At 39.9% G+C, this 16,423-nt stretch overlaps 1 protein-coding gene across 7 annotated transcripts in view; it reads left to right on the forward strand.

Moving 5' to 3' along the window:
• Nucleotides 1-1,345: 1,345 nt before the first annotated feature.
• The window catches only part of LOC147161107 (neurexin-2-like), a 148,173-nt gene continuing 133,095 nt past the window's right edge, over nucleotides 1,346-16,423 (forward strand). For 4 of the 7 annotated variants that reach the window (XM_086057881.1, XM_086057879.1, XM_086057878.1 and 1 more), the window contains exon 1: nucleotides 3,466-3,966. The gene's annotated coding sequence lies outside the window, so the exon portion shown is untranslated. Of the gene's footprint in view, nucleotides 1,389-3,452; nucleotides 3,967-16,423 lie in introns of those variants that run through there. The other 3 variants (XM_086057884.1, XM_086057882.1, XM_086057877.1) reach the window with 2 other exon arrangements.

The following is a 16,423-nucleotide window of genomic DNA, read 5'->3' on the forward strand; positions in this document are numbered from 1 at the left end:
AGAAAAATATAAAAAAATGTTTTACAATATTGTAACCTTTTTTTATATCGTGATAATTATCGTATCGTGACCTTCATATTGTAATAATATCGCATCGAGATGTTTGGATATCATTACATCCCTAGTCCCTGTTTTAATTACACTAAGAAGTCAAATCCACTGCACCTCCATGGCTTCAAGATGTAACGACCACAAGTATGACTAAATCAAATTTGAAAAGATCAACCAATGAATTTAGAAAGCTCATGCAGCCGCAGCTTCTTTTTTTTTTCTTTACCATCGCAACACTAAGAGGTAGAGAGGGAATGTAACTTTCTCGCTTTTATGAGGCTGAGAAAGATCACATCCCAAAGGGAGGCAAAACAGGATAACTGCTGATTGACTGAGCACAATCGTAATTATGTGCACGGAAGTAAAACACAAGCTTGCATTATCTGTACTTTTTGCTGAGGGTTCAGTGTATGATAGTTCTGCCTGGCCGGTTTCATTTAAAATATATCTGATGTTGTGAAAGGATGCAATGTTGGGCAAGGTGGAGGAGCTTTGATTTGAAATACTCTGCTCGTGCTCATTACCACTGACAATGACATTGTAAGTGTTGTATTTTTGCAGGGTTAGCTGGCGTGTGTGGCATCCTAAACGGGAAACTGATGTGAAGTTCTTCAAATTCATCAACTGGGCAACTGGAATCTCAAAGTTTTAACGGTAGATGTCACGTCTTGACCATCAGACTGATACTAATGCGTCCGCTCGGCCACCATGAGCATATTAGAGTGATGGACGACCAAAAACTGCTACTCTTTCACAGGGCAAACGATAAAAATCCAACATTAAATGTAACATTTGCTAAGCCGTAAGTACCAGTGAAATATATCCACATAAACACGCGATGTCGTCTGTGTGCTTAATGCTTTTGAACTTTTCAACCTGCCATGTGTTTGTGATGATTCTAATCTAGCAAAATATAAAAAAAAGTCTTTGATAGTTTAATCCGTTTTGAAGCATAAGAGTTCGGATCATTTTCTATATTTTCTTAAAAAGGGAAATGTAGAGAACTGCACAAAGTCTATGCAAAAATGCACACCACAAGAACATAATGTTAGTTTAATTGCATGACAAAAGGACTCTATATTATTAAGTATCACAAAAGGGCATTTTTTTTAAGTCTGCATTTTTAGATCTGACAGCAAAAGTGTTTCGCCATTTATGCACTCAGGCTGAATTGTTTTTTAAGGAGAAAAAAAAAGAAAAATACATTTGAGCACATTCATAATTCATACGTCATCCTCAAATGCGAGATAGCTTTGACTTTATCTCTCGCAGGGAAGGCTTGGGCCCTTAAAAGCACACCTCGGCAGGCTTTAGGGGGTTGCGCTGTCACTTAAAAGGTAAAATATTCTCCAATAAAAATATCTCAATGTGAAATTTCTAAGGTTCTGAGGTTCTTCGTTGTGTTTTTGATCTTGCATCATTTCCAGTCCTTTGTCAATCCGTGTTCTTTTCAGACTGTATTTAGTTACAGTTTGTGTTTTCATTGGCAATTTTGTGCAAATCTGATGCAGAACGACTGGATGCATCTTCTAATGCGCTCCACTTGGGAAATGTGTAATACTTAAGCCTGATGGGGATGGATGGGATTTAACAGAGCGTTTCCACAATATAGCAGACTTCATAATTAATTTTAAAGTGGCTTCCTTCCAAGTACACATTAGCTTGTGCAACTTTCCTACCCAACAACCTGGTGGCATTTACATATGAACTCATTAGACACGTCATTTGGAACCCCGAAACAATGTAACGAGTCAATACGAGAGCGGAATTGTTAGTCCTGCCTCTTTGAAATAAAAAGGGCACTCGGAGAGAGACCAGGTGTCACCCAGTTTGAAGGCCTTAATGCTTTTATCACTTGTGAAATCGATGATGAACAGTTGCAAGGTCTTAATAGTTTGAGACGGTGTCTGCAATTTGATGACTTTTCACTCTGGATCCAAGGCACGTCATATAATCCTACATAAGACCAACATACTGTATAGCAAGCAAGGCGACCTGATGAGATCTGACAGAAATGAGTCTCAACTTTTTGCAATGGGATTATCCAAGTGAAATTTAAATTGCTGCCAACTGCGCAATCTGGATCAACAGGACGAGCTTACATTGCAGATATTGACCGGCTTTGCACACGGACCTTCATCCTCTTATAAAGCACAATCATTTTTGTACTGCTTATTATTTGATGTGTTTATTCTAAATTTAAAGAAAATACAAAATGGAAGCAAAATCAGGATGCTGCACACAAGTCAACCGATAAGCCCACATAAATGAAAACACACGGCCCAAGGCATTGTTTTGATTGTCACTTTCAGAGAAGTATGCGTTTAACAGCGTGTTTATTATTGTGGTTGGAGTTTGCAGCGGTGTTGGATCATTTTGCTTAAACCATATAAACAATCTTAAAAAAAAAGAAGAAGCAGCTCTCAGTCTGCTGCAGGGCAAGTTTTAAACCACTGCAAACTACAACCGCAATAATAAATATCGTTGATTGAATATCCTCTAAGGGCAGTGGCTTACTTGTTAGCACGTCTGACTGAGATTCAGGGTTTGAATCTCGCGTCGCGTTTGGAGTTTGCATCTTCTCCCACGGGGTTGTGTGGGTTTTCTCCAGGCAGTCCGGCTTCCACCCACATTCCAAAATCATGCAGGTTGATTGAAAGCTAATTCACAGGTGTCAAACTCGAAGCCCAGGGATCCGATCCAGCCTGCCGCATGTGGCCCACTGCAAGAGTCTATACTTAATATGTTAGTTGCAGCTGGTTTCATCTTTTCATTTAGGAGGAATATTTGTACAGAAATGGCAATTTTTTTCTACACTTTGAGCAGATTTTCAATTCACTTCTAGATGTAAACAGAACAGTAGTTGTATTGTACTTCAATATTTACGTGATGCAATTTATTTTGAATTTTGTCTTTTGGAGTTTGTGTGGACTTTCTCCAGGTTCTCAGTTTCCCACAAGATGGCGGAAAAAGCCCCGGCTAATAAATTTGTAATTGGTGTCAAGGAAGTCATGCTGAATATTTTTTTGTCGGAGAGTTACGTTTAGCATGAGTTGTTAGTGGAGGTAAGAGGAAGTTTTCGCTGGATGTTTCGGGCCATTTTTTTTCTACATATGAAATCATCTTTTCTTTCTTTCTTTCTTTCTTTCTTTCTTTCTTTCTTTCTTTCTTTCTTTCTTTCTTTCTTTCTTTCTTTCTTTCTCTTCTTTCTTGCTGTTCACAGCAGGGCTTGCTTTCTAAGGGTATCATATTGCGTAATCCCTATCCCAAACTAATATCATACCATCATTATAAAATACTGCCCTGGTCTTGACGCGCTTGCTCATGGGTACATCGGCAGCACCGAGTTTGCAGTTACTGGGTTAGGGAGCTCCCTTCAATAAATGCATTTGTCTTATCAGACGACCCCAACTTGTGCTAGAATGGAGGATAAAGCCGCACTCTGCGCACCAAGTGCTTGAACGCTCGTCGAGACCCTCCGTGGCAACCCTGCTGCTTGTTGGTGTGGTGGGGGAAGCTCCATTGGTCCGCGACGACTGACCGCGCCCTCAACCCGGCCGAGCTACCTCGCCAACTGTTAGCATCAAGTGTCAGGGGAGAGAGGCGGCCCCCGGTGTTGAGGAGGATGATGAGGAGGAGGAGGATGCTGCGGAGGAGAGGAAGCATCTTTGTCTGCACGGAGCGACTCGGGGCTTCCCTTGCTCTCGCCTTTCTCCGCGCATACAGCAGATAAGAACGACCACCGCCACTCTGAAGATTAATAACGCTCCTTTTCCCGATGCTGCTTTTTATCTCACCTTGATGCAGGATTTTTTTTTTTCCCCCCTCCTCCCTCTTCTTCGGTGCTGTCTTCGGCCGGCCGGAATACAAAACGCAACCCTTCGCTTGTGTGTCGGATCGCCGGCTGAGGCACAGGTAACGACACGGCGCACCTCCCACACTCCAGCCGCAAAATGAACCTTTTTAATGAGCTTTTAACGCAGCTCAAACGCCTTCGGGTTATTTGTATGTGTCTTTTCAATGTCACGACTACGGAGTTGTTATTGTTGCGGGCTATTCCAATTCCGCCAATTATTTACACTTTTTTTTTTCTCTCTCTCTCTCCATGAGATGTCGCGCATGCTTGAAAACTCGTGTTTAAAAAAAAAAAATAGACGTGATCCAATTCTAAGGCAGGTGTTCTCTTATCAGTGTTTGGGAAGAGCGCCCCAAAAACGAGCACAAACAAGAAGGTTGAGGTCGCGTATGAATTGCATGCCGGAAGACGTGCAGTGCACGGTGGAGCTCGGTGATGATTTGCATCGAGGCTGCGGCCACCAGCGTGAACATGCAGGAGCCAAGGGTTCCTTTTGTGTGATGCACATGTTCGTGCGGGGCTTGATTTCATTTGGCCTAAAAGTGAAGTGGAGGTGCTGCATGATATGCAGGCTCCCTCAGATGCCGCTGGAAGCCTATTTATTATTGACAGAGGGGGGGGGGGGCTTATGATGATCTATGGGGAAAAGACTACAGCAACCAAGATAGAGATAGGAGAAATTTCTCCCCCCTTGTAAAATTGGTGAAACTTGATTAAAAACAGGGAGGTTTGTGTTAAGAATTCAAAAGCTGCCTCCTTGCATGTACTGGCGCCTCCATAGGAAGCAGCAGCCGCCTCCATGTGGTGTCAGTTCAGCAGGGTGGGCCACTCAAGGAGGCGTGCAGGGGAGTTTCAACATCCAATTATTTTCTACTTTTATATATAGAAAACATGGGAACACAATCGCATGTCAAACAGATGACAGGCGTTGGCGGCTGTCAGTAAATGTGAGATTGTTCTTGGATTGAAATTCATTTTATTCCATGTGAAGATGCACCGTATTTGATTTTTCCTATGCATGTACAATCTGTGGCTACCCAGGGACCTGCATTTTTCTTTCTCTAGAAGTCAAAAAATACGTTTATTAGGGATGTTCGATACCACCCACACTACCTCCCCCCAGACCCATACATGAAACTTCCCAAGCCAAACAATGACAGATCATTTTAAAGAAATAACTATCTCAATGTAGCATTTTGTCTTAAAATTGTTTGAAATTATAGGCAATTTTCTATTCTTCTAATTTCTAATTTCTAGCTGCTGGTCATGAAGCGGCCACAAGAGGGTGGCCGATATTTGTATTAGCTTCAGTCGCGAGTACCGATACCTTGAAATAAGGTTGGGTTTTCTCCTAATATCAAGTCCTGGTGTCGGTACTCACGCATCCCTAATTTTTATAGACGAATACTAAATAAATTATATAGCTGTGTGTGTGTGTGTGTGTATATATATATATATATATATATATATATATGAAACTACATGTTTATACGTTCAGAGCAGGGTTAATAGTACAATAGTTATAATATGTCTAATAATATTAAGTTTCTGATAGACTATTACAGTATAGTGGTGGGACCTTGACTTATGAGTGCCCTGACTTTTGAGTGGCTTGAATATTATTATTTATTTATTTTTATTGTTACTGTTAATATCATTTATGTATTTATTTATTTGTCATTTTATTATTTATTTAAAATGAGAACACTCACAAGGAGCATGTAGAAGATTGCTCACACTGTACTTCAACTAACCACTACGTACATCAACACAATACTACTGTGTGTATGTGACTTTGGTCTAATTACATTACATGATAACAGATTAAAAATAAATATTTAAAAAAAACATAGCGAGCAGAAGATATCTGAATATAACTAAATGTAGTGTTTCTTCACAAAAATATTCAAGTAAAATATGGATAATGGAATAAATGTAGAACTTTACTCCCCACTTCCTTTCATATGTTAAGACATTATCCCGATCAGTCAAAAAGCTGGTACCACCTCACATAATTTTTTGATGCATCCTGCTGTTCCTTCCCGCCTCTCCGATATTTGCTATGCAAATTCGGGTCCAACGACAGCACATTGCATTTCACCAGAGTGAGGAGGATTTTTCACAGGGCTGCACTGATTTCCTGTCCACCTGAATCGGGTAACCCTCGCACCCACCCAGCCCCCACTCGTATCTGTTTTGCATCTCAGTCCTGCTCGGTCTCTACTGGGTTCAGTAACGCACTTGTTTATAAGCAAATCTCCTCTTAAGTGCGCTCCCTTAAATGAGAGTAACAGTATGTTAACAAAAAAGCAAACTCATGCAATGCTGAGTGTTTTTGAGCTTGCAGCATTGTTGTACAATAACAGCTGGCTTTTCTGTTTGTTGAACTTGCTTTCCTAAACAGTCCTGCTCCGCGCGCAGCTCACAACACATTTGTTTGCTTTTTGTCCATATCAGCTCTAATCTGACACAACATAACATCCTACCACTGACCACTCAGTAAATATTGCGGTTTTGCAGTGGCGTCTTTAACACGCTTGTGTTCTGACTGTCCAGACATCTGTCAACACGTGTGGCTTCAGTAACATTTTTAGGGGTCGGTAAATGTTTAAATGAAGTTTAGCAGACCTCACTAAGATAGATAGTTAGTTCATTCACCTACCATGACCCATATATGTATTGAATTTTTATTTTTTTATTCTCTTATTATTTTTTGGGGGAAATCATCACAGAATTCCTCATTATACTGCGAAAATCTCTAATGCCCTTACAGGTGGGAAAGGAGAGCCACAGTCATGATGCAATTTATATCCATTTATTGTACGGCAGAAAAACAGTACAATACCCAAACACAACAAACCAACTGAAGCTCATAGCCAGACACACACACATGCAGGCTCTACATACAGCAGATATAAAAAGTCCACACACCCCTGTTCAAATGCCACATTTTGTGATATGAAAAAAATGAGACCAAGATTAATCTTTTCCAAACCCTCTGCACGCTTAATGTTGCTTATGACCTACACAACTTTTAAAAAAGTAACTAAAAAGTATAGATAATCATTTAAGCTAATGTGGTTGCTGTGGTCAGAATTAACTAACTACATTCAAAATCATGTTCAATGGGAACATTGTCATTTGCATATCATGCCAGTAGTGGGAACTGGCACTTTGCACAGACAAATAGTGTTGACGTGGAAACGCTGGCACCGCCGTTGCAGTTTGAGGTGCCCAAAAACCCAATCGAGTTTTGATCTGTTTTCAATTCCAACGGTCTCATGTACACGGACGAATAATTTTCGTACAACGTGAAGTGATGATCTTACGATAACATATTCTACCTTAGCCGCTTCCCTTAGCAAAGGTTTGCTATGCAGCCATAGTTTCCTAGTAGTTGGTGATACTAAAAAGTAGCGGTGGTGAAGACCAAAGACTAAAATGATGTAATGAGTCCTGTTCCTTCTCATGTGCTTTCGTTAATAGAATTTGGATGTATGGTACGTAGTTGCTGCTCGTTCAGCTGAGTATTTGGGCTCCCTTTAAGCCACTATCTCTTTTAAATTAGCATAGCAGCTGCTGAGCATGAAAAGGAAATGATATTTGAAATTAAGATACCTCACACAAAGGCAGCAGCCAATATGCAAAGAGAGATGGATGATTGGATGGCATGAAGGAGGAGACTGCTGGAATTAATCGCGGGGCAGAGTTGACCGTGTGTGTGTGTGTGTGTGTGTCTGGTATTGCTCAGTGGCTTGTGCATGTAGAAGGTTACAGATATTGTGTGGCATTGCGAATTGTGTCGCTTCCTCTCTATCATAGCCCATCAAGGTCACATCCACAGACTGGATGCGGTGGCCCTGGCCTTTCCCTCTCCTGGCTCTGGCAGAGGAACGGGGCCCGCGGACCACTGCTGCTTCTAATCAGGGCTGACGCGTGACTCAATTGCATGCCAGCTGCACGGCCAAACAGGAATTATGTCCCTGGATGGTGAAGACACACACACGAAAAAAAGGTCACTGTTGAGATCTTTGTCTAGCTACACCTTGGGCGGGTATAGGATTTGCGCTTTATTTCTGCTTAAATAAAATCCCATCCACACAATGTAAAAACACATAGCCAGGAGCCCCGGAGTCAGAACTGCGACACCCGCAGCGTGCTGTAGGTTACATTGCAATCTGGGTCATTATGCCACTTGTTTCCCAGAGTGGCTCCAAGCTTTGAAAGCAGCCAAGTCTCTGCATGTGGCTTTGAAATCAGCTTCACGTATTGTTTTGCCCGATTTGTACAAAGCTCGGATGATATCACCATATATCTGGGAAATTGCCTTCTATTTTTCACTACAGGTGTCCTAGTAGGTGGAATGGAGCACGGCCTGTAATTTTCTGTTAGATCAATCCTGTTCCGGATTTAGCTAAACTTGGCACACCGCAGCCTGTCATACGAGGAAGAATGATGGCAGCAATGTCGTTGAAGAACAACTCCAGCGTGAGTCACTGAATTTGGGCTTGGCAAGCATGTCCTCAATCAGATTGGCACTGCATACACTATGAGGTATGATGAAAAACATGGATGCTGCAAGATTGAAATTGATATATATATTTTTTTGCTCGTGCATTATTTATTAAGGAGCGATAATATGCTTAACTAAGAGTATGCCGAGTTATTTTTGTGGATGTGACAGGCCAGGAAGTAGAGCGCGGAAGACGGGTAACTTGAACCTTGTCTTATCACCAAGTCTGGTTTCAGCTCGCGTGTAATTGCTGCAGATTCATCGTCCGGCTGTTCAGGAAGCTGCAACGTTCGACGTGGGGGTAGATGAGCGTGTGGCTGCTGAAGTGCAAGCTGATTGGCTACAACGGAAACACGCGTAGTCTCCCACCAGGAGCCGATGTAGCCATGCGGCCACGTTTAACACCTGGCGCTGGGGTGTCCTTGCCACTTTGTTGACTGATTTGTTTGCCTTTATCTGGCACCTGCCTTTCTACTCGCGTGGCTCCCGTGTCAGTTAGATCCCGTTCACGTGCTTGCAGCCATCAGTGTAACCATGGGTGTGCTGGTCCTAGAATGACGGCTGATCAAGGGCCAGTGCATTATACCTGCAGTGTTTGCACCGTTGTCTGCCAGTAATTATGTACCTGCTGTATCATGATTTAAATCAGCCATTCTCGATCTTTCTACTTGATAATAGAACATTTGGAATTGTATGGGTATTTTTCATATGATTTCTAATTCATCGCGGTGAAAATACTTATTAGTAGGGCTGGGAAATGGATTCTAATTCCTCATTCGATTCAATTTCGATTCACAAGAGTTCAGTTCGATTTGATTTCAATTTTTCCCGACTTCAATTCTTTAGCATCAATTCTTCTTAAATGTAAAAACTCCACAAACATTACATTTTGCGGAGGCAGTAAGTGGTTAAATGATATCGTTAATTAATAATTAATGAATTGAATGAAAGCAACGCGTTATAATCACTTAAGTGTTACATAAACATTGACACTAGCAAGGATGACATGAAAATATGTTCATAATTCTAATTCAATAATTGTAAATATAAATAAACAAATATTCTGTATTATCTTAAAGTGCAATGACTCGGGTCTTTTATAAATGTAAGAAAATACATTTAAATGTATGTAAACAGCAAGTTTCAAGAAAACAGTAAAAAACCAACAACAAAATTTTTTATTTTCTTCCGAATTTATGTGAAGAAGAGATTTTAAAATAACCGATTCATGGTTTTATGAATCAATATCAGGCTCGAAACGTAAAATCAATTCAATATTGATTATTTGAACTTTTTTTTAAAAGCAGCCCTACTTATTCGTTCACTTTACCGAGTATTGGGCTATTCTTCTTTAGATTGTTCTACCATCAGATTGTCAGGTCTGGATGCCCTTCTTGTGCATTTGCATATGATGACAAGATTAAAAATAATTACCAGCCTTTTAAATACCCACTGCAGGAATGCTAAATCAATCTCTGTATTTTTTTCCCCCTGAGACATAGCAGTTTCATTACTTATACACTATCGAGACATGGAATCTCCAGACATGCCAACAAGTGTTAATGTATTCTCGAAAGGTCACATGCCTGTACAGTGACATTCTGTCAACTAAAAGTGTCGCTCTCCTGATAAAGCTGCCATTTCTATACTGGCCGCTAAGGGTGTACTTTTCGCTTCACATTAGAAAGTCATCGAGCCTATTACCGTACTTACAGTAAATACCGAGGGACTTTAAGCAGCGCAACTCTTTCTCAGGGGAAGAAGAATTAAAAAGACTTGTGACAAACAAACCGAGGAATGCGGCAGAGTACTACTTTTGTGTCCCAGGCATTCATTGATTAATTCATACAATAATAACACACTTGTGACTTTTGCAAAGTGGTTCACTAATTGGAACGTGTCACCGAATATCATAAATAAGTACCTGTATTGACTTTAACACCTGATTAGGGACTTTAAGGTTGAAGCCGCGCCCGCACGGTGGGATTATAGTGAGCCCGTCCGCCTCACACTGTCAGGAGATTTACATTTGAATCTCGATGTGATGTTTGCATGTTCTCCTCGCGCTTTCGTAGATTTTCTCAGTATAATCCAGTTTCCTCCCACACCCCAAAACTTGTTTGTATGTCAATTGAAGACTAAATTGCTCAAAGGTGTAGTACTATAGTTGTGAGAACCATTTGCAATAACAGAATCAAGTGCTTCATGTTTATTATATCACATGCATTACATTTATTGTTTAAAGTGATATTTGGTATATACCACAAAAGGAGATATAAGTTGAATAATATATTTTGATAACATCAAACACAAATTAGTACATGTTTTGGCACACTCAACCGACAGCTATAACATGGCTAATGCCATACAGCAAATTAAACCGCTATATCTTGCTAGTTTGCAGCTAGTTTAGCTGACCTGCTGTTTAGCTAATAATGTGCAGTCAACTTTTCTAATATGAGCGATATGAGCCAATGGTCAAACATCTCCCTTCAGCTCAGTGGGCCCTCTAAATGCTTTATATATATATATATATATATATATATATATATATATATATATATATATATATATATATATATATATATATATATATATATATATAAATATATATATATATTTATATATATATATATATATATATATATATATATATATATAAATATATATATATATATATAAATATATATATATATATATATATATTTATATATATATATATATAATGTTGAAAAAATTAACACATAACAGGTGCTCTTTAAATTTGGCGGGCACATTTTTTTGATAAAAAGCCTTTTTAATTAAGCGATTAATTGTGATTAATCAAAATTCTAAGATGTGATTAATCTGATTTAAAAAATGTAATCATTTGACAGCTCTCTCTCTCTATCTATCTATCTATCTATCTATCTATATATATAAAATTGCTTGCAGTATTGCACCAATTAAAACATTTAAGTCAAGCTAACCAGTAATAAAGCTGACTGCAAACGTACTGCTTTGTATGTGTCCACAATCCTAAATTGCACATTTCTGTTGGCGCTGAACCAAAACAATATCCATAATAATGCGTTAAATAAATCCCCCTGAGACACAATTTAAAGCCAGGCTATATAAAATAAGCATGCCGCATTAAACGTAACATATGTGTCTAAGTAGTTAATGGTTAAAGCGTTAAAGCACTTAGCCACATTCCGATTGCACCATTCTGAGAGTGGTGTCACGTTGCAGACATTACAGCTCATCCATCGTTGTTACAGTGTGACAGCTTGAGGAAAGGAAGCTGAAAATTGCACTGCGAACCAAAATGTGCTCAGGCAGCATTATCGGTGCCCGTAGAGACATAAAACACAATATTACCTGCCTGGCGTATACATTATGCAGTTACAGGGCTCAGAAGACTGCGAGAAAACAAATCTCAAATCTACAGCAAGAAATTGATGCAGTAACAAATGTACCATTTTCTTATCCCTCTATCGAGCTTTGTTTAGAACATATCGTATGATCACAGGGCGGTTTGAGCGAAATCACGAGGAACGTGAAGAAATGCGCCTTGGCAGATTAAACACTTAATCGATGTCACATGACACAAAATAGTGCCGAGTGACAACTAACTTTGAAATTTCAAGAAAAAAAAAGGAATAACCCTTGGCCGGTCGCAGCATTTGAATTGAGCTGGCGTCAAATCCGTGATGCTACTGAGGTCGCGCCGCTATCTGTGTTGCAGATCTCTCAATGAATCTTTCTCTTTTATTCCCGACACCTCCTTTACTGGCGCAGGCATTCATCTCTCGCTAATATCCACACACCTCTCCCTGGGGAGGAATGAGAGCTGTGTAGCATACAGCTATGTCTGGGTACATTTACGCCGCAACAATGTAATACAATCAACAACAAAATATCTTACTGCCATGTACATACAGTATGCTTTGCTTAAAAAAAAAAAGAAAAGAAAAAAACCTGACCATGTTTCTGATTGGTTTCCCAGGTCTAAACCAAAAGTGTTTGTGTATGTAGGTTTAGAATTTGGCACATGTAAGTGATGCATCTCCACTAGTCCCAGTGACAGTCCAGAAAATGTATACTTCGCTGACAAATTGTCTAGAGTAGCAGCACTGCTTCAGCAGCACAGTGCTCGTCCATTTTTGTTTTGGTTGTAATGTGCAATGTGGGAGTCGACCTAGTAGATAATTACCACACACTCCATTTTTTTTTTTTTTAAAGAGCGAAATTAGGTTCATTTGTTAGGTTTCATAATTAAATAAGATGAAATCCAATTTTTGGGGTTTTTTTTCCTGATACTTAAAATGTAATATATTGAATTGTATTCACTTAAAGGAGTATTTTGTGTGTGTAATTGCACACCCACTACACTAGTTGGCAGTGGCGCTCTCATTGGGGAGTGCACAAGGAGTATTAGCTCCTCTGCAGGGATGTACTTATGACAATTTTATAGACAAATTATACCATTTATAGTTGTAGTGGAGAGTTGGGGGCATGAAATATTTTCTTCTTCCGGGCATAACAAATAACTAAAAGTGATCAATCGTCATTAAAGAGGAAGTGAAGTTCAAAATTTTCTTTAAGGTGTTGTGTTGTATGCACCCTGACTAGTCGATCTAAACACGAAATTCTGATTAACATTGTGTATGTGGAATATGAATTAAAATCCACCCGTTTTTATCCATCTCCGGGGGCGGCCATTTTGCCACTAGGCATTGTGATGTCATATTCAGTCAACAGCAAGTGACAAAATGGCGGCCTCCTGAGATGGATGAAAACGGGTTGATTTAGCTGCTTAATACATATTCAAAACAATATAATATAAAAATTATTAATCAATACCATGTTTAAGATAGTAGGGACACATAGAACATATTAATTGTTGTAAAGAATTGTTGTTGTTGTTTTTTTTAACTTGACTTTCCCTTTCTTTTTACCACACTGCAATATTTTGTTCCACAAGGAATGGCTTGAATAAGCCCATAAAATGTAAAATGGTAAATATTCAATAAGATTTTGTCCTGCAAAAAAAAAAAAAGTCCTATGATATGTTCACAACATGGCTCGGGCCACCACCCAAAATGGCTTAATGTAGGACCTTGAGACCCCCCCATTACCCCCCACCCCCTGTCACTTTAAGGTGGATGGCATTTTCACGCGGATGCAATTGATCATTGAGTGGCACCGCAGTCTGGACTTGAATCAAGAGATTTTAACAGCTGCCTGGCCGTCCATCCGTCACGCTGATCTCCACTGTGCTCGATGCGGGCCTGTCACACTTAGATGGTCAAGTGACGGCGGCGCAGGAGATGTGTGGTAAATAGTGCGGCAGCCATTTATTTCCACCCTCTCTCCGTCCGCGGGCGTCACTCATGGGGAACAGATTCATGCTAATTCATTGTTGTATATGCATCAAGGGTCTCATCTAAGCAATCTCAATCTTATCCTTGCCCGCGGCTGCTTTTGTCTATAAAAGCGTTTTGTCTCCAGCACCTTACCTGCGTCAGGAGGCTGCACGTCAGCTTCGGTGTCAGCTCTCGCCGGGTCCACGTGGGGCTCGTGGTGCCGGTTATGGGGAATCAACTGAAGTCTGCGTGATGCCTTCTGAAGTGCTTGCGAACGCAACGTGCGTGCTTGTGTGTACATGTGTGAAGGAAGGAAGGAAGGAAGGCAGAGGCAGAGAGGACGCTCGCTGGCGCCCACTCTCACTTTTGTCTGGTGGCATTCTCCTCAGGATGAGATGTGACAGCGCCGGATGATCTAATCGCGGATGTCATAGCATAGCTGCTTATTAACTGGGATTTCAAGGGCAAACATTGCCATCATTAGCAGTATACAGTATGAAAGGAAGAAAAGCCTGAGCAAGCGAGCCAATGATGGATCCTGGTAATGTCAAGCGGGTGCAGGAGGAACCGCTTGTCTCATCTGATTTTTCCAGCCGCACATTTTGGGAAGTTTCTTGACGAGGGTTTTAATTTACGCAGCGTGGATTGATGCAGATTGTTCTTCTGGAGGATGACATCTCAGCAGCAATTTTGGTCCTCCTTTTGAGTTGAGGGGGAAGGAACTGTCACATGTAGTCAAACTCACACGGCCTTGCTTTCACGATGGGTACGTTTTACACCATTTGCATGTTAGTAATTCAGAAGGGGGCAATTTGAAAGAGGTGATCTCTGCTCTGCATCTTGTAAATGTTAACTCCCCAACTGTGGATTTGCTCATTAAAATGATAGGTATCTAGTCTTAGATTTAATTCGGTATCACAGGAGAATTCTATCCCGCAAATATTCCTTCCGGATTTAAAGTGAAATCATCATTTTTTGTGTTATTATTATTATTTTTTTGATATTTACCCATATTGAACCTTTGTGAGAGCAGTTGCAAAATGGCATTAACGAGATTGTTCTCGTGAGAATCTAGTCCTGTTACATGCATCGCAATTAGTCTAAATCAGACATAATTACGTGTCTTTTACTGTTAATGAATTCAAATATGACCTAACTGGTGTGGTGGTTAACACACCTCACAGTTCTGAGGGTGGGGGTTCGATTTTGAGCTGTGCTTAGTTTGCATGTTGTCCCTCTACTTGTGTGTGTTTTCGACCTTGGGTCCTTCACGCGTTCCAAAAACATGTTTCTTAGATTAATTAAAGACTCTAAATTACCCCTAGGTGTATTGTTTACATTTTTTATGTAGTTCTTGAGAAATTATTAACTGAGTAATTTACCATTTTCAAATTGTTTATTTTGTCAAACTATGGAGGCTACTACCTTTACACTGTGTTCAAAATTATGATGCTTAACTTAATTTTTAACGCATTTTTTAATACTTTGTCCTTCACTCCCAAAAATGTATTTACACGTTTTGTTTTGCTCTTGTATTTATGCAAGAGTATACAGAAGGCTTTGATGCAGCTTCTGACATGAAGAGGTGGCTTAAAGCATTGGTAGTTACTACAAAAAACGGCCAGCAGGTGGCAGCAGAGTATAAGAGATCAACCAGGGCCGTTTTGCAACATGTTTTAAACAGATTTGTGAATAATGATGAAACTTAGCTATATTTTAATGCTAATTGCTTCAAAACGGAAACAGATACAAATATACTTATTTTTTCCTGATCTTTCTTTTGGTAGGTTCCATGTTTTTATAGCAATCAAACACAATATTATGTGGGTCTTGCAAAATCAGTCAAAATCCAGTGAAGCAGCCGGGAGCGCAGGGGGTTGCTTCAGCGTAAATGGCTGCGAGTGAATGAGTTAATATACATATTAGGGATGTTCGGTTCCACTTTTTTTTTTCAGACCGATAACTAGTACGAGTTCTTAACTTTTGAGTATTCACCAATAACGATACCAAGTAACGAGTGACACCAATACAGATAATTCCTTAAAATGGCATGAAATGAATGACAATTGTATTATTTCTCATTTCTAGTTCCTAACTGTAAAATGGTCACAAGACGATAGGCCCTTTGCAAGTACTGATGCCTTAAAGCAAGGATGGTAACGGCACCAATACAGAAATCTGGCATCGGTACTCGCCCATCCCCTAACTCATTTGACGAACTATTAGTTGTCAGTCAAATGCGTCGTAGACCAGCGAGCAGGTATTTGAAGCTGTTGAGTCCCAACTTAAAGTAATTCAGCAAGTGTTAATACTGTACCATAAGCAGGAACGGTTGTTGTAAATGTATACTTTGATGAAGAAGTGTTGAGCAATGATGATGACATTTCCGAATGAACAATACTGAGCTCTTAAAAAAAAAAAGAAGAAGTGTTGAGTCAGCTTTTCAAATGTTACATTATACAGTAGATGAACAGAATCTATGATTTTTTTTTTTTCATTTTAGTTCATTTAGTTAAATTTTTGTCATACGCATGCACCCAAACAATAACAACAATCGCAAAGAAAATGTAGTGCATCCATCGTGCAGCCGAGTGGGAGGAGGGCGACGATGTCGTGGTGACTCCGAGATGCGGCATTGTGGCAGCTGCACAGAGG

The sequence above is a fragment of the Leptonotus elevatus genome, chromosome 16 (assembly GCF_054856555.1).
Source record: "Leptonotus elevatus isolate MCC_2025b chromosome 16, RoL_Lele_1.0, whole genome shotgun sequence".
NCBI lineage: Eukaryota > Metazoa > Chordata > Actinopteri > Syngnathiformes > Syngnathidae > Leptonotus > Leptonotus elevatus.